The following is a 19,753-nucleotide window of genomic DNA, read 5'->3' as shown; positions in this document are numbered from 1 at the left end:
GGGTGGGCCTAAGACTGCAGCAGCGCTCACATGAACACTCCCGATAATATTATTTAGGCTAAGCATCTACATTCACAAACCCCTGTTCACTGTTATTTTTAACAGAAAAGCAAGCATGGTCTGCTGCATGCATGGTTTGGCATGGCAGAATGCGAGCAGCACTCCCATATTATCACTAAAAAGTAAAAGGAATACTGCTGTAAAAAAGCACCTTATTTGTTTAAAGTGTTTGCAAACCAAATGTTATTGCAATTTTGTTCATATAGCAGTACTTTTCAAATAAAAGTGCACAATACACTACTTTTGAATTTTGTGCATAACAATGTGATTAATTGCAATTAATCGCAGACAAATAATGTGATTTATCGCGATAAAAAAATGTAATCGTTGCCCAGCACTAATAAATACATTTATATATAGTTTTTTCACTTTAGTTTTTTCAGTTTTTCACTTTGTATTCATCAAAGAATCTTCACAAAACTATTAAGCAGCAAAAATGTTTTCAACATTGATAACACAAAATGTTTCTTGAGCAGCAAATCAGCATATTAGAATGATTTCTGAAGGATCATGTGACACTTTTCTGTATTAATGGCTGCTAAAAATTCAGCTATGCATCACAGAAATAACTGACATTTGAAAATGAATTGTACTGAAACTGCCTTGGTTTTCATAAGAGACTTATTTCATAAACATTAAAAAAAATATATTTTTAATGATATTCAGTTCACAAGGTATTCAGTTATATAAATGTAGGCCAGACCAGTGTTTATCCATTGGGAATTTATTAGGTAGTATAAAGTGTAACATCATCTGAAAAGTGTTTGTATAACTTGCACAGATGAATCGTGGACCAGGAACATGGATTAAAAAGTAAATAGGGTCAGTTTTGATTTTACAGCACATGCTCCGTTGCAGAAGTGTTCGAGCGCGCTCTGACATGATTGAAAGCAAAAACCTGACAAGGACTAAGAAATTGCCTTACAAGAGCAGAAACACTCCTACCACACATCTCCTTCTCAACTGGCACCAATCATAATTACATAGAGAGAGAAACATAGCTAAGCAAACATATCCAATACAATCACACGCAATACGACTCCAAGTAGTTACCAAAACACCGGTCTAAACTTTAACAAGAAACGGTAAATATTTACAGGCTTGGAGTGTCTCAGACCGCAGACCGCAGTGGCCTCTTGGAGCGGAGTTTCAGAGTGTGACCGTGGCTTTAAGTTTGGAGTTTGTTTATATGAGACCAGGTTCAGGGAGGTTGTGTTTGCCTCCTCGGGTCAATCAAGTTTACACTGGCCTGATTGAGATATTCGATAGTCGCCAGGCAACATGCATCAACAAGCCGTCACCGGCCTCACAACCAGCGTGTATCTCGACTCCGAGCGCAGCACACGCTTCCTCCGTATGTGTTTGGGAAACGCATCAGGAGTGTTTTGATTGGCCGCAGCATTTGGTACTTTAGTCCAAGACTGCTGACAAATTAGTCGTGAAACCCCGGACATTGCATTAAAGGTGGCCTTAGTGAATATGCGCAGAGTCCATCATATGAACTCCAGCTCTGCATCTGTGAGATTAATAGACAGGCTGGAGTGCTACATCTGTCTAATCTCTTTATGACTTTGGCTTCCCATGACAGAAATTTTAGTTAACATCGTGGAGATTTAGGTCTCTGCAGTTTATCAAAGTTTCACAGAGAGCTGGATTGTGACAAGTTGCATGTGAGCTAACCCAAAATTAAATCAATGACAGAAGAAGTGTGGAAGAGAGGTCCAAAACAGTGCTCATTATTGAAGGGCTTGGGCTCTGTTCCAAAACCTAGTGAGCTGACTACATAGGCAGCATAGAAAGAATATTGCAGAAGTGTATATTCTTTTAGGCAAATTCTAAGGATTGCAATTACGCTTTGTGGAGAGGACAATCCCATAATGTGTTGCAATGAGCTGGCAGAAAATGTGACAATAATTTAAATGATCTTAATATTCATTCAATACTACAAACATATCTAATAAAAATAGGCTACTTTTATGCTTATTAAGGAGTACTGCATCATCACGGTGGCCATACGTCTTCTTTTTCCTGCATATGTCCTGGACAGATTTTTAAATTTGCTTAAATTGTCTGAGATTTGGCTTTTGTTTTCCTATTAATGTGCTTTTTACAGTCCTCGTGGATTATTTGTATGTGTATTTGCATTGCTTTGACTATTCTCTGTAGATCCCTCCTTTCACATGCCACGATTGGTCAGTTTTGTAGTTTTGTACAATGCCTGCATGCTATTGGCCAACTACTTTTCAGCCTTCAGCAAGTATGAAAACAATAGGAAAACAAAGCCAAAACCCAAACATTTTAGGCAATTTATAAATCCCGGCTATATATGTTTAAGAAAAAGAGGATGTATTGTCAACCTTTGCATCACTGGCATAGCAACATGCTAACACCAAACTATTGAAACTTATTGTAGTTCAAGTTAGGAGTGATATTTGTTTATATCTGCCTAAATTAGTTTTTATTTCAGTATGGATGCTGTCTAAGAACGTAGTAGCCTATGTAGACTGTAGACAGCACAGAAGCTCAGTAGGATTTGGAACAGAGGCTCAATCTTAAATCCACAGCTTTCTCTTTCCTTCAGTCCAATATGTAATGACTTATTCCAGTTCTCGTGAGAGAGATGGAATATTTTAGTGTAGTTTGTACATTTTGTTTCAGTAGCCTAACTGGTGGTTTGGAAGCACATGCGCCACCAAATCATGGAGCAGATATTAACGTCCCAAGTTCAGAACCTTTTTTTTTTTTTTAACAAACATATTTAGTCTTTTCTTTTTTTTCTGTTATGGCGGTCACATTAAAAATGATAATTGATTAAATAGACTATTTAATATGCATTCATGCTAACATCATTATTTTCACTCCCTTTATTTCACACCCTTTACACGCTTCCTCCGTATGTGTTTGGGAGACGCATCAGGAGTGTTTTGATTGGCCGCAGCATTTGGTACTTTAGTCCAAGACTGCTGACAAATTAGTCGTGAAACCCCGGACATTGCATTAAAGGTGGCCTTAGTGAATATGCGCAGAGTCCATCATATGAACTCCAGCTCTGCATCTGTGAGATTAATAGACAGGCTGGAGTGCTACATCTGTCTAATCTCTTTATGACTTTGGCTTCCCATGACAGAAATTTTAGTTAACATCGTGGAGATTTAGGTCTCTGCAGTTTATCAAAGTTTCACAGAGAGCTGGATTGTGACAAGTTGCATGTGAGCTAACCCAAAATTAAATCAATGACAGAAGAAGTGTGGAAGAGAGGTCCAAAACAGTGCTCATTATTGAAGGGCTTGGGCTCTGTTCCAAAACCTAGTGAGCTGACTACATAGGCAGCATAGAAAGAATATTGCAGAAGTGTATATTCTTTTAGGCAAATTCTAAAGATTGCAATTACGCTTTGTGGAGAGAACAATCCCATAATGCGTTGCAATGAGCTGGCAGAAAATGTGACAATAATTTAAATGATCTTAATATTCATTCAATACTACAAACATATCTAATAAAAATAGGCTACTTTTATGCTTATTAAGGAGTACTGCATCATCACGGTGGCCATACGTCTTCTTTTTCCTGCATATGTCCTGGACAGATTTTTAAATTTGCTTAAATTGTCTGAGATTTGGCTTTTGTTTTCCTATTAATGTGCTTTTTACAGTCCTCGTGGATTATTTGTATGTGTATTTGCATTGCTTTGACTATTCTCTGTAGATCCCTCCTTTCACATGCCACGATTGGTCAGTTTTGTAGTTTTGTACAATGCCTGCATGCTATTGGCCAACTACTTTTCAGCCTTCAGCAAGTATGAAAACAATAGGAAAACAAAGCCAAAACCCAAACATTTTAGGCAATTTATAAATCCCGGCTATATATGTTTAAGAAAAAGAGGATGTATTGTCAACCTTTGCATCACTGGCATAGCAACATGCTAACACCAAACTATTGAAACTTATTGTAGTTCAAGTTAGGAGTGATATTTGTTTATATCTGCCTAAATTAGTTTTTATTTCAGTATGGATGCTGTCTAAGAACGTAGTAGCCTATGTAGACTGTAGACAGCACAGAAGCTCAGTAGGATTTGGAACAGAGGCTCAATCTTAAATCCACAGCTTTCTCTTTCCTTCAGTCCAATATGTAATGACTTATTCCAGTTCTCGTGAGAGAGATGGAATATTTTAGTGTAGTTTGTACATTTTGTTTCAGTAGCCTAACTGGTGGTTTGGAAGCACATGCGCCACCAAATCATGGAGCAGATATTAACGTCCCAAGTTCAGAACCTTTTTTTTTTTTTTAACAAACATATTTAGTCTTTTCTTTTTTTTCTGTTATGGCGGTCACATTAAAAATGATAATTGATTAAATAGACTATTTAATATGCATTCATGCTAACATCATTATTTTCACTCCCTTTATTTCACACCCTTTTTGAATAGACTTTGTTGTTTTACTCTTGTTCCAGACTGTTAATGGTAAAATATGGAAATGCATAATTAAAAAAGAGGGTCCCACTTTATATTAGGTGGCCTTAACTACTATGTACTTACATTTAAATTAATCATTTGGTACAATGCACTTGTTGTGTACATCCATGTTTTTACATTGTACTTATATTTAAAAAAAATACCTATATGTAATTACATCCGTAATTAATTTCTGTAATTACATTTATAATTACACTGTTGACCCATCCCTTACATCTTAACCCACCCTTAAACCTATCCATACCACCAAACCTGCCCCTAACCTTACCCGTATCCCACCTCAATAGCAGCAAAAGTGTTTTGCAATACAATATGAACACAATAAGTACATTGTACATAGTAGTTAAGGCCACCTAATATAAAGTGTGACCAAAAAGAGTAATTACTACATATTTAAAAATATGAAATATGAACCATTTAAATATGTATTGTGTCCTGTGTGCATGTTTACACAAACTGTTCATTTTAGTGGCATAAAAAGTACTTTGGTTACCAAGGAGTCAACAGTGTCAGTTAAGTGCCAACTATTTTGGATTAGTCTTCCAACCTGCAAGTAAATGTTACTTATTTCAGTTGAGAAGAGATTTTAGGTAGTGTAGACAAAGTCTACTTAATTTCTCTCTTACTGTTATTTCCAGTAGATACTATGTCTGATTATAGCAATGGCCTATTTTGTCCAGCTGTGTCTTTAAAACTTTACGTTACAATGTGAAATTAGTAAAAAAGTAAAACGACAAAACAATCTGCACTGAAATGACGCTGCTCAAACTATTAGAATCAGAATGTACAGAGCTGCAAGGGACATTGTGATTGGACAAAAATATGAGATCGGAGGTAAAGGAATTTAACACTATTGATTTCAATGGTGTGCAAATTTTCATACTTACAATGCAAAACTATTGTTACCAAACACAAAGTTTTTCAGGGGAACGCAAAAGTTTTCCAATTAAATTCAAAAGTGTTGTGACCACACAAAGTTTCTTGGGGGAGCGCAAAAGTTTCCAAGTGAATGCAAATGTTTTGTGACGGAACAACAAATTTTCTCACTCAGGCGCAAAAGTTTTGTGACCTAACGCAAAGGTTCTCAGGGGAGCACAAACATTTTGTGACCGAACACAAAGCTTCTCGGAAAACCACAAAAGTATTGTGACTGAACGCAAAGTTTGTCACGGGGGCGCAAAAGTTATGTGACTGAACGCAAAGTTTCTCAAGGGGGCGCAAAAGTTTAGTGACTGTACGCAAAGTTTATCAAGGGGCGCAAAAGTTTTGTGACTGTATGCAAAGTTTATCAAGGGGGTGCAAAAGTGTTGTGACTGTACGCAAAGTTTCTTGGAAAAGCCCAAAAGTATTGTAACTGAATGCAAAGTTTTTCAGTGGCTGCAAAAGTTTTGTTACCAAACGCAAAGGTTCTCAAGGGAGCGCAAAACTTTTGTGACCAAACACACAGTTTCTTAGGGGAGCGCAACAGTTCTGCAAGTGAATGCAAAGTTTTGTAACCAAACACAAAGCTTTTCAGGGGAACACAAAAGTTTTCCAAGTGAATGCAAAACGTCTATGACCAAAGCAAAGTTTCTCGGCAGAGGGCAAATTTTTCTAAGTGAGCGCAAAACTTTTGTGACAGAAAAAGCGATTAAATATTTTTCCTTCCATCTCATATATTTTCCATTACCACGTTCCCTTCAGGGCTCCATAAGAATGAAATGATTAGGAATATTGTTAAAAATAAACTTCAGATGTTAAACTTCAACTTTCATTTTTTGTTCTGTTTAAGTAATAATAGTATCCATCCTACCTCTAACTATTACCTCACTGTGACTATGCAGACAGAATGAATTTTGTTGATGTGTACTGTAAATGTGGGCAGTGACGGTTGGTGTGGTCAAATATATTAATCTGTCTAAGATCAGAGAGTTATGCAAGTTCACAATGAGCTGTTTTATCAGGTTTATTTCGATAAATGCTATTTTTCCACAGTGCAAGAAGTTACAGTATGTTTTCATAGCACTATGAACTGAAGTAAAATGTGATTCCTCATGATATGAGGGACTCAGTGACAGTTGGGAAAACCGGCGGCCATATTTACATGCTTTGACAGTCTCTCTCACACAATTTCAAGCATGCTTCATCCTGGGTGGGTGTTTGAACTCTGTGTATCCAGATTTGAGAACAGCACAAGCAAACTGTGTTTGGCCGCTGTGTTTGGACAGCACGGCCAGGTCTCCCAGGGTGACTTTATGAGGAGCTGAAAGACCTATGGCCCAGTGATCCCCTTTCCCCAGGCTGCAGAGCAGGCCTGATGTCCCCTCTGGCTCTTTTAGAAACAGCTCTTTAGGCAGGAGGCCAAGTTCCCAGGGGCAATGCAGCGCATTTGCGTAACTCCAGATGTCCATCTGTTCAGTGGTTTGGGAGGGAATTCGAATCCTTTTCTCCAACAGCTTTCCATCACCCAGTTCCCCATTGCATCTACTATCTTTGGCTGTTTCCGCCTATGAACCGTGGAGCGAGACCTGGGTCAGGCTTACCATCGTGGGGTGCGGGCTGAGGAGCATCTGGCGGCAGGACGTGACCTTAACATCGGACCCACGGAAAAGCAGGGTCAACTATCCCGAGGCTCTGATGAAGTCATGGCAGTGTGGGCAAATGAACACACAGGGAGAGAGTATGTTTGGAATTGCTGTCTGACTGATTGTGTTGTGTGGGATTGGGAAAACGAGCCATCAATCAACAAGATCACATGTATTACGCCTGAGTTACACTGTCAAGTTTTGCTCTCTCAAGCGCAGAAAGATTTCAGAGCGAAAAGTGGTCCAGAGCATCCCTGTTGTGGAGGTTGTGCTCCGTGACCCCTTCAGTCATCCAAATCAGTCCTGCGAGATGCATTTCATTACAAAATCTCAGTGGAAACATAGTTTTTCTTGGGTGTTTATATTGCAAATTACACAATTTTCCTACCGTGCTGCAAAACACACACTCAGCTCATGAGTTACAGCGGCGTCACACAAAAAAAATAATAAAACTAGCCGCTGTTGACTGCAACCGGTCAAAAGTGTGTGTACTCCAGTCAGAAGCCAATATCAATAATCTTTCAGCATCTTGAAAGTATTTATAAAACACCAGCTTCCCGTTTCAACAACAGTCCTCCATATTCTATGCCACTGCACTCTGATAAAATAAATCTCCCTCGTGCTTTTAAGCAGACACGTCAAACATGCCACAGACACATTTCATTTGACTCATAACGTGAAACTCTTTGAACTATTTAACACCATCACACCTTACCAGGTGCAATGCAAGATATCACTTTAAAATTATAATGGGGAGTCTAGCCTAGTGGTTCTCAACCTTTTTGGCTTGAAGGCCATCCATAGTTTATCACAATGTACCACAGGAAGGTACCCCAGTATAGTATATTTCCTCCAAAGCTGCTTGTTTTCAACTTTTTTTATTAACAGAAACTGAGAGCGTTGATATATTAATTAACCACAATTAATTTTGTAATTCTACAAATGTTAATATATATATATATATATATATATACCTTTACCTGTTAATATAATTTAATTAATTAATTAATTAATAATTTAATTAATAATTAATTTATGCATTTAGCAGACGCTTTTATCCAAAGCGACTTACAGTGCATTCAGGCTATACATTTTTTACCAGTATATACAGTATACCTACACCTTTAAAAGAGGGTGAGATCCAAACAGCCCATTCCCTTTATGCTTTACAACATGGACAACAATCCAATTTACAGTTGTGCTGAGACACTACAAAACATTTTGCATTGTTGTTTTATTTAGCTTCAATCTAACCAGTGTGCCCACTATATACCACATTTATAAGCCAAATAACCTGCTAGCTTAATATGACATGACTGATTAGCCTGTTTTCTCATACTGTTACCATACTGTTAGCCGATTAGCCAGGTATCTTAAAATACCGTGTACTCATTAGCTTGCTAGCTTAGCATATATGCTAAGTATTATGGTACTACTGTACCATATTATTACTACTCATTACAATCACTATCAATTTACAGTCTCTCTCTTATTCAGGAAATTGAGCAAATGTATTGCTGACTCATGCACTACACAGATTTTTGGCCAATCCAATGTTCTCTAGATTGAGTATGTCACATTGATTGAGTATTATTCACATAAAGCTTTTGAAAAACTTGTAAAACTTTGTACATTTGCCATCTGTTAGAAGTGCGCTGTGATAAAAAGTGGATGTTTCTCAACAGACTACACCAAAGGATTAATGTGCCGGCCTTAAGAAAATACTACAAAGAGAAGAAAAACTTAAAACTGGTCGGTCTAGGCCAAAATACACAGAGATCCTTTCTCAATGGCTGCCGATAATGGATTTGACAGATCTGCACTGGACTGTGGGATTTGGATGATCACTTGAAGATGCCATAAAAGATTAGCACAACACAAGGTAGCCAACTTCAAGAAACAGCAATACCAGCAGGTGGGTCTTTATCATTTCTCAACATGCTGGTTCTACTTTTAACTCTCATTGTGACTAAGCTCATAGTTTTCAGTTTTCAGTAGAAGGGAGATAGTCAGTGAACGAAAACAGAAAGAAAGACAGGCACAACAATGTCTTTCATTCTCTTGCCTGGCAGATGTTTACCATACTATTAGCAGCTGTAATAGGCCAGGTATGTTCTTGAGCTAAAAAGTGGTTCTGAATGACAGCCAAAGAGAAAAGAAATAGCCCATATACCACAGGCATTTCTATTTATAACCTCCAATGAGGGCTGCAGGCCCATCGGGTCTCTGAGAGGAGACACGTACAACATGCCCCTCAGCGCTATACGCTAATACCTCGGTGTCCGTTTCTTTTTGACGCTTTGTCATGTTTCTCATATTTCATCAGTATAACCCTACTCTCTGTGTTTTTGCACTGTCAAGTGGGATTTCTTGCGTGTGGCAAAGCACTGACATACAGATTTGTATCTTTTGGTAAAAAACTGTTGATTTCTAAGAAAATGAAGGAAAACCTGTTTCTAGTCAATGAGAGCGTTATGTTTTTGCTAAAAGTCAGATTGTTGGATTTAGTAGCTACAGTATATGTAATAATGTGGTTTTACTGATCTTATAATGAAATAATTTTGTAACATTGCTGTATATGGCAGAGGCATACTTATACGCTTAACCCATAATATGACAACCTGCCGTAACAGACTAGGCACTAGATTTTGAGCACACACAATTTCTTCGGATACTGCAACAGTCATTGATGATACACTCTGTGGCATCTTTTTAAAAACATAAATTCAGCATAAATAATATTGAATCAAGAATGTAAAAATATGTAATCTACTCCACTTTCTTGTCAGTCTGCAAGCCTGCAGCTTTAGAGTTTGCTTTCTTTTAATTCAGCTAACAGCTCATGCCATGACCTCTTGTAGTCTACATGAATTTGCAGGTCAGAGTTCACCAAACTTGAACTTTGGAGTGCAGCAAAATGCAGAACTTCATCACATGAGTTTGCGGTCTCCAGCATTCCCATACATATGAATGGAAGTGAATGGAATGAAAAGTGTTACGACAGCCAATCTAATTTGTTATTGTGGCATTGCAAAGCTCAATATGGCGGATGCATATTGAAGTCCCGCCTCACAATTAAAAGAGCTTTTATGCACAATTTATTTTACCGATGGCATTATTTTAGGCCCATTTAATTTACCAGTGTTGTCAGATTATAGTAATAATTTGAAATGTGACTGTTTTTAGAGCTTGAGAATGCAGTTGAATTTTACAGCGATAGTGTAAAGCTGGTTTGTTTCATTGTGCTTAGTTGTCATATTGTTTGATGGCATCTACAGTTCAGCCTATAGTTGCTTAATGATTAAGCTTAATACTTACATATTTTATAATGCACATGTGAATAATGTTCTTCTGTGAGTCCAATCACCGTGCTTGATTATTCATATTTTTATCCAAAGCCACTTACAAATGATAAATGCTGCAACACGAACTTTAAAGTGGAACATGAATATTTGTCACAAACTGAGGACTCCATGTACCTTACATGAGGCATTATCCCATGGCAGCAGAATAATGCCTCATGCATATCATACTTTCTGAAATGCCCTCTGCTGCTCTTCCATCCTCATGTTTGTCCGCAGGGGAAATTTTGAACCTTTATGAGTTTTCAGAGTTCAGGTTTCTGTAGAGGGTATCATAAATGATAGTTAATGGCTCAGAGGAATCTTTATCCTGCCACCTACCACAGCTATGAAAGGGCTTCCCCGAATAAAGAATTGAATGGGTGGAGCTAGAAGCGAATGCTGACGAAGAGTTTTCAGATAGTTTGAACAACCAGAAGCATTTTGTCTCACAGTTACTCAGGATTATGTTTCCCTGATTCACGGCTCACATTTCCATTTAACTTGAGAGCTGAACGATGATATAACTGACTTCGTTACTACATTACCTATCCACAAACAAACAAAATATACTTTTATGTGCCCTAATAATCTTTAATCAAAAACATCTGCTGACATGATTTATCATTTTATTTTATTTTATTTGTTTTGTTTTTGTTAAAAAAATCCTTAATTTTGTAAATACTAGTTCACAAACACTATGCGTGGACAGGTTTGTTTTTGGCAAAAATTGCATTTTCAGAAATATCTGTGTGTGTGAACGAAACCTTATTTTCTATATTCTACCAACAAATAAACCTCTTTTAATACTAGTTAGTATCATAATGTAAATACAATTTGAAGTAAAACCTGTTCTATAGAATGTCAGAACCAAAATTATTTTATGTGCCCTTGTAACCTTTAATTAAAAACTTTAAATTGTATTTCACTCAACTACACGTCACCATAGGGAAGAAGAGATGATCACAATTTCTATTTCATGCCAACTTTAAAGTTGTTGTATTTGCTAAAACACTTTTGCTGTGGACAGGATTTGTTTGTTTGTTTTGCAAAAACTGCATTTTCAGAAATATCTGTATATATGTGAACAAGACTACATTACCTACCCACAAATAAACCTATATTTTAAAACTAGTTTAGCATCTTGTAAATGAAAATCAAAGTAAAATCAAGTGTTAAAATGCATTTTTATTTTATGGATGTTGACGTTGATCTTGGATGTTTCTGGACGTTGGAAACTGTGATCTACAGGCCTTCAAACTAAAACAGAGACTGTGAGGTTCACATTTATTCTTTACACCTTGAGGTGCTGATGAGCATGTTGTTGCAAACGTCAGTCTTGTCGTGTAGCGCGCTATCGGCATGTGTCAGGCTCTCATTTGCTGCCAGATAAAGCTTGGCCGGATGCCCAGTCTCATCACCCGTGCGGGGCTGCGTGCCGCCTCACCTGTAAGAGCTGAGATCCCACTAAAACAATATTGCCTTACGTGCCAGAAATCAGAAACCGCATTTGTCACGTACGCCAGGAGAATTTTTTTTTTGGTGACACAAAATGTATCGTTTACCCTTCGGGGCTGTTGCATATTTGTGTAATATGTCAAATTGAGCAGTTTAACCCTCATGTTTTTGTTTAAGGTCTGCGAAACCTTTTGAATATACAGTGAAGTAGCATGTTAACACGTCATAACTTTATTCTAATAGTATAAGAACTGGTTAGTATAAGTATTTGATAACATGCATCAAACCTGAAAATAAGAAACATTACATAAGAAACATGAATAAATGCAGTTTATTTTTGGAGAGAGAGAAATTTATATTTTTATACAGCAAGGATGCATTAACTTGATCAAAAGGGACAGTAAAGACTTTTACATTCTCACAAAAAAAATTTAAAAAATTAAAAAAAATCCTGAAAAAATGGATTACAGTTTCCACAGAAATATTAAGTAGCACAACTGTTTTCAACATGAAATGTTTCTTGAGAAGCAAATCAGCATATTAGGATGATTTCTTAAGAATCATGTGACACTGAAGACTGGAGTAATGATGCTGAAAATTCAGCTTTGCATGACAGCTTTGTTTTGAATTGTAATCATATTTCACAGTATTATTGATTTTACTGTATTTTTGATTTGCCTTGATGAGCATTAGAAAAACATTAAAACCCCGAACGTTAAATCTCTTTAAAATCTCTAAAATATTTTTTTGAAAGTTTAAGTAACTGTGTTTGCATCCTTTCTAATGGATTAGTGAGTCTTTCACATAGCACAACTAGCACGGCCTATTTGTATTTACTGCATGTTTGCTGAGTCCTGACTTTTCTGCAGTAGGTGTGCAAACATGTGAAGTGCAGGCTGCAGGTGTTGTTTGACAAGTGCAGTTCTGCATAGCTTTGCCCTTTCCATTTTTATGTTTGTCAAAAGTCTGCAAATCTCTTAAGTCTCATATTTGAACAGAATGTTTTGTATGTCATCGACAGTGCCCACACAGTGGTAACGTCACTAATGTTTAATTTGTGAAGGCATGCGAGTTCATTGGGTGGAGAAGTCTTCGACAGGTTGCGACTGAAGGTAATGTACCAGAGTTTTGTTACGATCACAATGTCTTAATAGGCCTCTTCACCGTGAATCATGGTCTTTTGAGTTCTCTTGACAATAGTGAGTTAATTGGTGGTGGTTGCTGTTGAATTGATTTAACGTCTCAGCACAAACCTGCGTTAATGTCGCTGACCTACATAATTGCTCACATTTCAACACTCTCTGCAGCTACTGCAAGTGGAAAAAATTTTAATGTCATACCGGTTTATTGAAGTTGCATATTGTCGCACGCATGGGATTCCCTGTGTACACGTGAGGTACCTTCCCTGCAGTGTAGCGTCATAGTGGGCTGGAGGAGAACCCTTGACCTCTATTACTGCTTTCCAAACCCCAAAGCTCTTTATAGCTTTTTAAAGTGCACTACTCCCTCTGTTGACACGTCAAATTCCAAAATCACAGAAGAAAAGCTATTTCACAGCTTTCATTTCACAAGTTGTTCATTTAGCTATCAATTTTGTCTCCGCTGTTTCTTCTTAAATGCCTTAAAGGGGTAGTTTACCAAAAATTAACAATCTTGTGTTGTTCCAAATCTGAGTTTCTTTCTTCTGTTGAGCTCAAAATAAATGATTCTGAAGAATTTTGGTAACTGAACAGTTGCTGGTAGCCATTGACTTTTTTTCCCCTACTATGGAAGTCAATGGTTACCATCAACTATTTGGTTACCAGCATTCTTCAAAATATCTTCTTTTGTGTTCAACAGAAGAAAGGAACTCATACAGGTTTGGAACTTGAGGGTGACTAAATCGTGACAGTATTTTCTTTTATTTTATTTTTGGGGGTGGGAACTATATATGTGTTTCATAAACACATATAGTAAGACTGTTCCAAAATCTAGTAAGCAGCTTACTGCTTTTTGTTCCATGTTGACAGTATCACATAATGCATTGTGACAAGATCAGTGGGGGGTGGGGGGGGGGTGGGGGGAAACATCTGAGATGGTGGACAAAGTAAGACAAATGTTGACTATAAAAAAATCTGTACTAAAATCAATATAAATAAAAATAGTTAAACCTAATTGGAGTTGTTGTCTGTGCAGAGCATTCCAAGTTAGTTATTTACACTTTTTCCATGTCATTTAATGCTGCTTCAAAAGGTAGCTGACTATGTAGGCAGTAGACTGTAAAGTAGTTTGCTATATCTATGAGCACACCATAAGTATTTATCTTATTTTTCCCAACAGGGAAGCTTATTTCTGTGAATGTGCAAGACTTTGGATTCATTAACCACTGTAAATAAATAACTAGAAGAATAATTAAATGCAGTAAGTGGTCAAAATTAATACCAGATATTATACCAAATACACCAATGGCAAAATACCAGATACCAATAGATAGAGCTGTGAAATGATATTGATATGAGAACTAATGACTTTTGATTGGAGATTTTTTTTTTTTTTTTGACATTGAGATCTCTTCTGAAACTCTAGAGGAGTATTTCAGCTAATAAAAACATTTTTAATGGTTTCATTTTAACAACACGGCAGGGAAAAAAATATTTGTAACCATGTAATCTCATGGCTGTCATGGTAAACAATGGAGATATTAAAGAGCAACTCTACTTTGTGATTTTTCTTTGTGTAATAATGACTGAGCTGCCCCTGAAGCAGGTTAAACTCCAGGTGCAGATAGAGAAAGTAATCAGGCTAGTGTTTGAAATGATTAGTTGCCCCGTCTGTGTTTTCTCAGCTGGCCAGTTTTGCTGTTTAAAACCGAAAGCACCTGTGCAGAGAAGTAAATTCCAAGCAAATAAACTTAGCGAGCTGCTTCCATAGACAGCATTTTAAGGCATCAGGTGTGCTCTCAATGTGTCCTTTCCAAAAGATAGACTGCGTAATTCAGTTTCATTGTAAGATACTGCATTTTGGTCAAATGTATCCTTTGTGGAGAAGTCAATCCAATAATAATAATAATAATAAATAAATAAATAAAAATAACTTTATTTGTTTGTTTAAATATTTTTCTTTTCAAATATTTTTAATATATATATATTTTTTTTTTTTCATTCTTTTTTCGTTGTTTCTCTGACAAGTGAGCAGGGAGTAAGTGAGGAGCACAACATGGAAAACACAAAGTGTAGTTAAAGCTTGATTTAGTTTCACTTGCATACTCTGCATGTTTTCACCAGACTTCAGTGTTTAGGGTACGTATAAACAGTATATTTAGAATCTGCAATCAGACGGAATTTAATCAACAGAGAATGAGTTCACTGTGGCCTGTTGCATCGCAAGCGACTCCTGAGAAAAAAAGCTTGAGATTATGCAATGTGACGTGGCACGACCCTGTAATTTGAGAGTGAGAGTGCTAATGTAATTAAATCCTCAGGTCAAGAAACGTTTGTAACGATTGTAGAAGAAACCTCCGTAGGCATAATAAAAACATAATGAGAATGAGAGCAAACAGCACGTACACACTGGCAGTGAGCGCAGCATTGGCTAATTGTTAGGTGAGCATGTCCATGTGTACTGAACCTCACACGATGTGCTCATCTGCTCTAGAGGAGATCAATCACTTAACAGCAGCTGACACAAGAGTCCACCCTCTGTTATTCAATCAATACAGTGGAAAAAAAAACTGTTTGGAACTTTTACAGTAAAATAAATCAAATACAAGCAAAATGTGTAATTCACCTTACAATATGCAGTGCATAACTGTAAATTCTTTAGCATTGAATTATATGTAATTTTACTGTAACATACTGTTGAATTTATCCATCCTTCCAAATACACTCATCTAATCAAATACACATGCATCTATTGTTCTGTCTATTGTTCTATCTAGCAGTTTATCTACTGTATTTAGCATTTTATCTCATTTTATTTCATCCGTCCATCCATCTATCCAAATACAAAATGTATCTATCATTTTATCTAGCTGTCTCTCATTCCATCCATCCATCCAGATACACAATGCATCTATCCTTTTTTCTAGCCATCTCTTATTCCATCCATCCAAATACACATGCATCTATTGTTCTGTCTATTGTTCTATCTAGCAATTTATCTACTGTATTTAGCATTTTATCTCTTTTTATTTCATCCGTCCATCCATCTATCCAAATACACAATGTATCTATCATTTTATCTAGCTGTCTCTCATTCCATCAATACATCCAAATACACAATGTATCTATCCTTTTTCTAGCCATCTCTTATTCCATCCATCCAAATACACATGCATCTATTGTTCTGTCTATTGTTCTGTCTAGCAGTTTATCTACTGTATTTAGCATTTTATCTCTTTTTATTTCATCCGTCCATCCATCTATCCAAATACACAATGTATCTGTCCTTTTATCTAGCTATCTCTTATTCCATCCATCGATCCAAATACACAGTGTATCTATCGTTTTATGTAGCTGTCTCTCATTCCATCCATCCAAATACACAATGTATCTATCATTGTATTTAGCGATCACTCATTCCATCCATCCATCCAAATACACAATGTATCTATCGTTTTATCTAGCTATCTCTCATTCCATCCATCCATCCTCCACCCATCCAAATACACAATGTTTCTATCCTTTTTTCTAGCCATCTCTTATTCCATCCATCCAAATACACAATGTATCTGTTGTTTTAAGTAGCTGTCTCTCATTCCATCCATCCATCCAAATACGCAATGTATCTATCGTTTTATGTAGCTGTCTCTCATTCCATCCATCCATCCAAATACACAATGTATCTATTGTTTTATTTAGCTATCACTCATTCCATCCATCCAAATACAAAATGTATCTATCGTTGTATTTAGCTATCACTCATTCCATCCATCCATCCATCCATCCAAATACACAATGTGTCTATCGTTTTATCTAGCTATCTCTCATTCCATCAATCCATCCATCCATCCATCCACCCATCCATCCTCCATCCATCCAAATACACAATGTATCTATCATTTTATTTAGCTTTTATCATTTTATCCATCTCTCATTCCGTCCATCATCCATCCATCCATCCATCATTCCAAATACGCAATGTAACTATTGTTCTTCTAGCTTTCTAGAATTATATATCTCATTCCATCCATCCACCCCTAGATCCAAAACTCTTATATTGTGGCAATACTGACTGCGATTGATGATCGGACAGAGGACTGATCGTTGCTTATTTAATATTATTTTTGTGTTATGGAACATCTAGATTAAGTAAATCAGAATGTGAAACAGAGGCTTATGTTTAGATTTAATGTCACTCCTTTGTCCTCAGTGTCTTTTGCTTGCGTATTCAATAGAGGCGCATGATAAATGGACAGAAGGGAAAAAATCCAGATTTTTTTTTTTCCCCTCGAGTTTATTTTATGGACAGGCCTAATAATATTTTAATAACCCCTGTAAAAGTGAGCAGAAACAGGAAATGGATTAACCTGACATTTACAAGACGAGGAAGTGGGTACTTGTATAAGCTCTGGCACTCCCTGCTATAAATGACCATTTAGTCTGGGATTTTTTTGGAATTGCATTTAGGACTATCATCTCCAAGGTTCTGTGAAGGTTCTTGGATAATGTTCTTCTTTATATAGTGTCTCTGCTGTAACATTTCATCCCAAAATGATTTATATGGAAATGGCTGCCTCTCAAGATGAAAACAATTATTTTTATTGATTTCAAGGATGGAATGTGGAATGTGACCAAAATCCACTTGTTTAATTGTTCTATCATTGCTACAAGGAAGTTGTGGTAAGGTAACTGCAATGAATACTGGCTTTGTACCTTAGAGTTAAATGGTTCAAAACCATTTTTAAGGAAACGCACGCCCGTACAAAAGACAAAGCGGGACTGTGTTGCGCTTCCACAACATTTGCTGCAAGATAATATCGTAAGGTTGCAGACGGCGCACAACAAGGTCAGAGGTCAGGTCAAAGGTCAGACGTGGACATGGACAGGTGCAGGATTGAGCCCACTTTAATAATTGAGTGAAGGCTTTTGCTTTGTTTCGTAAACCTGAAAAACAAAAAGAGGAATAGTTTTGGTGCACTTGAGGGTGTACAATTCATTCATGTTTTTGATTTGGCCTAAAATGGATTGAACCATTGACAATGTATTCACTGTTTTTAGTAAAAATATCTACACATTTTTTTAAATACACATTTACTTGAGAAGCAAAATGACTTAAGACTTTAAGTCTTGTTTTAACTTAAAGAAAAGAAAAAAAAACTTTACCCAACTGACTTTTAGGTAGGTGTGGCTGACTCTTAACTTTTATAAAGAATATCTCTTTGGATTTGAGACTTTAGTCTTTGCAAATTTACAGATCTTCTTTATGCACCAAGAGCTTGTAACACTCCAAAGAGAAAGGAAAAAATGAAATCGCATCATATGACCCCTTTAAAGCCATTTTGCATTTTAAAGGCACAATATGTAAGATTTTTTTTTAAATATCCAAAAAAATCACTAGAACAGTGTTATATATTTTGCTGACTTGTGTACTTACATTATCCCAAATGTTTTGAAGAATGTTTAAATCCAGAGAAATAGCCATTTTAAATAGTGACTCGTCCCTGGTCATTGCGTCGCCTGCCAAAGACTTCATATATACACCCTCGATTTCCGGTTTTGTTTTGAAGAAAATATGGAAACACCAAAGACGCTTTAATATGTCATGCGTTTTACACAGGTGACGACCGCACAGAGTAGCATTATAACAGAACTTTCAAATGTATCTAGTATGATAAAACAGCGCTGATTTTTTTCCACATACGCACGACTGGAAGGAGCGGTAGCAGTTGACTGTGGTATAATAAAAGCTCCGCTGCTTTCGAGCCGTGTGTCGCGCTCGTTCAGCGCCTCGTTTCACTTCGACGGCTTTCAGCCTCACCCTGCTTCATACTACGACGTTAATAAATCTTTAATACATTAGCTCATCCATGAACATGATTTCTGCCCGAGTCCCGTCGGATTGCGTCGGCTGTGGGGATGAAGACGACAACTCCCATGATTCCACACTCAGTAACGGCGTCATCAAGCTACAACTTTGTTTCTTTGTTTGTTTTGAATACGCGCCCTCTAGCGGCGAAAACTTACATTTTGTGCCTTTAAGTAAATGTATCTTGATTTAAGAACATTCAGATATTTGTAATTAAAAACCATGACATAAATATTGTTTTTTAAGTGTTATTTAACATATTTATTTTTGCAAATGGTACTTTTACTATTATATTCTTCCATATATAACATATTCAAGATTCCCACAGTCATGTAAAAATCAGTATCAGGGAATTTAAAGTTAATTTCTGTAATGAATGCACAATTATGGTCTGCCCTAAAATGTGTCATAAGCTAAATTTAGCTTTTTATTGGGTAGACTAAAACTTACTCATAAACCAATAAAAGTCCAATTTTGTGAGTGAAGTTATTTTGTCTGTTTTTTTGCAGTGAATCGATTGCAACTGGGTCTTAAAGGGGTCATATGATGCGATTTCAATTTTTCCTTTCTCTTTGGAGTGTTAAAAGCTCTTGGTGCATAAAGAAGATCTGTAAAGCTGCAAAGACTAAAGTCTCAAATCCAAAGAGATATTCTTTATAAAAGTTAAGAGTCAGCCACACCTACCTAAAACGGCTCGTTCTAACACGCCCCCACATACCTACGTGACTATCTGGGAAGATTTGCATAATGCCGCCCAAATGTTCACGCAAAGAAAGAAGGCATAACTTTTATTCTCGCTGTAGTTTTGTTGTTACAGCCACCGCCATGTCATGAAGGCGCTGCGCGTTTC

The sequence above is a fragment of the Sinocyclocheilus rhinocerous genome, unplaced genomic scaffold (assembly GCF_001515625.1).
Source record: "Sinocyclocheilus rhinocerous isolate Xijiao unplaced genomic scaffold, SAMN03320098_v1.1 scaffold841, whole genome shotgun sequence".
Classification (NCBI taxonomy): Eukaryota; Metazoa; Chordata; class Actinopteri; order Cypriniformes; family Cyprinidae; genus Sinocyclocheilus; species Sinocyclocheilus rhinocerous.
This window is presented reverse-complemented; position numbering follows the sequence as displayed.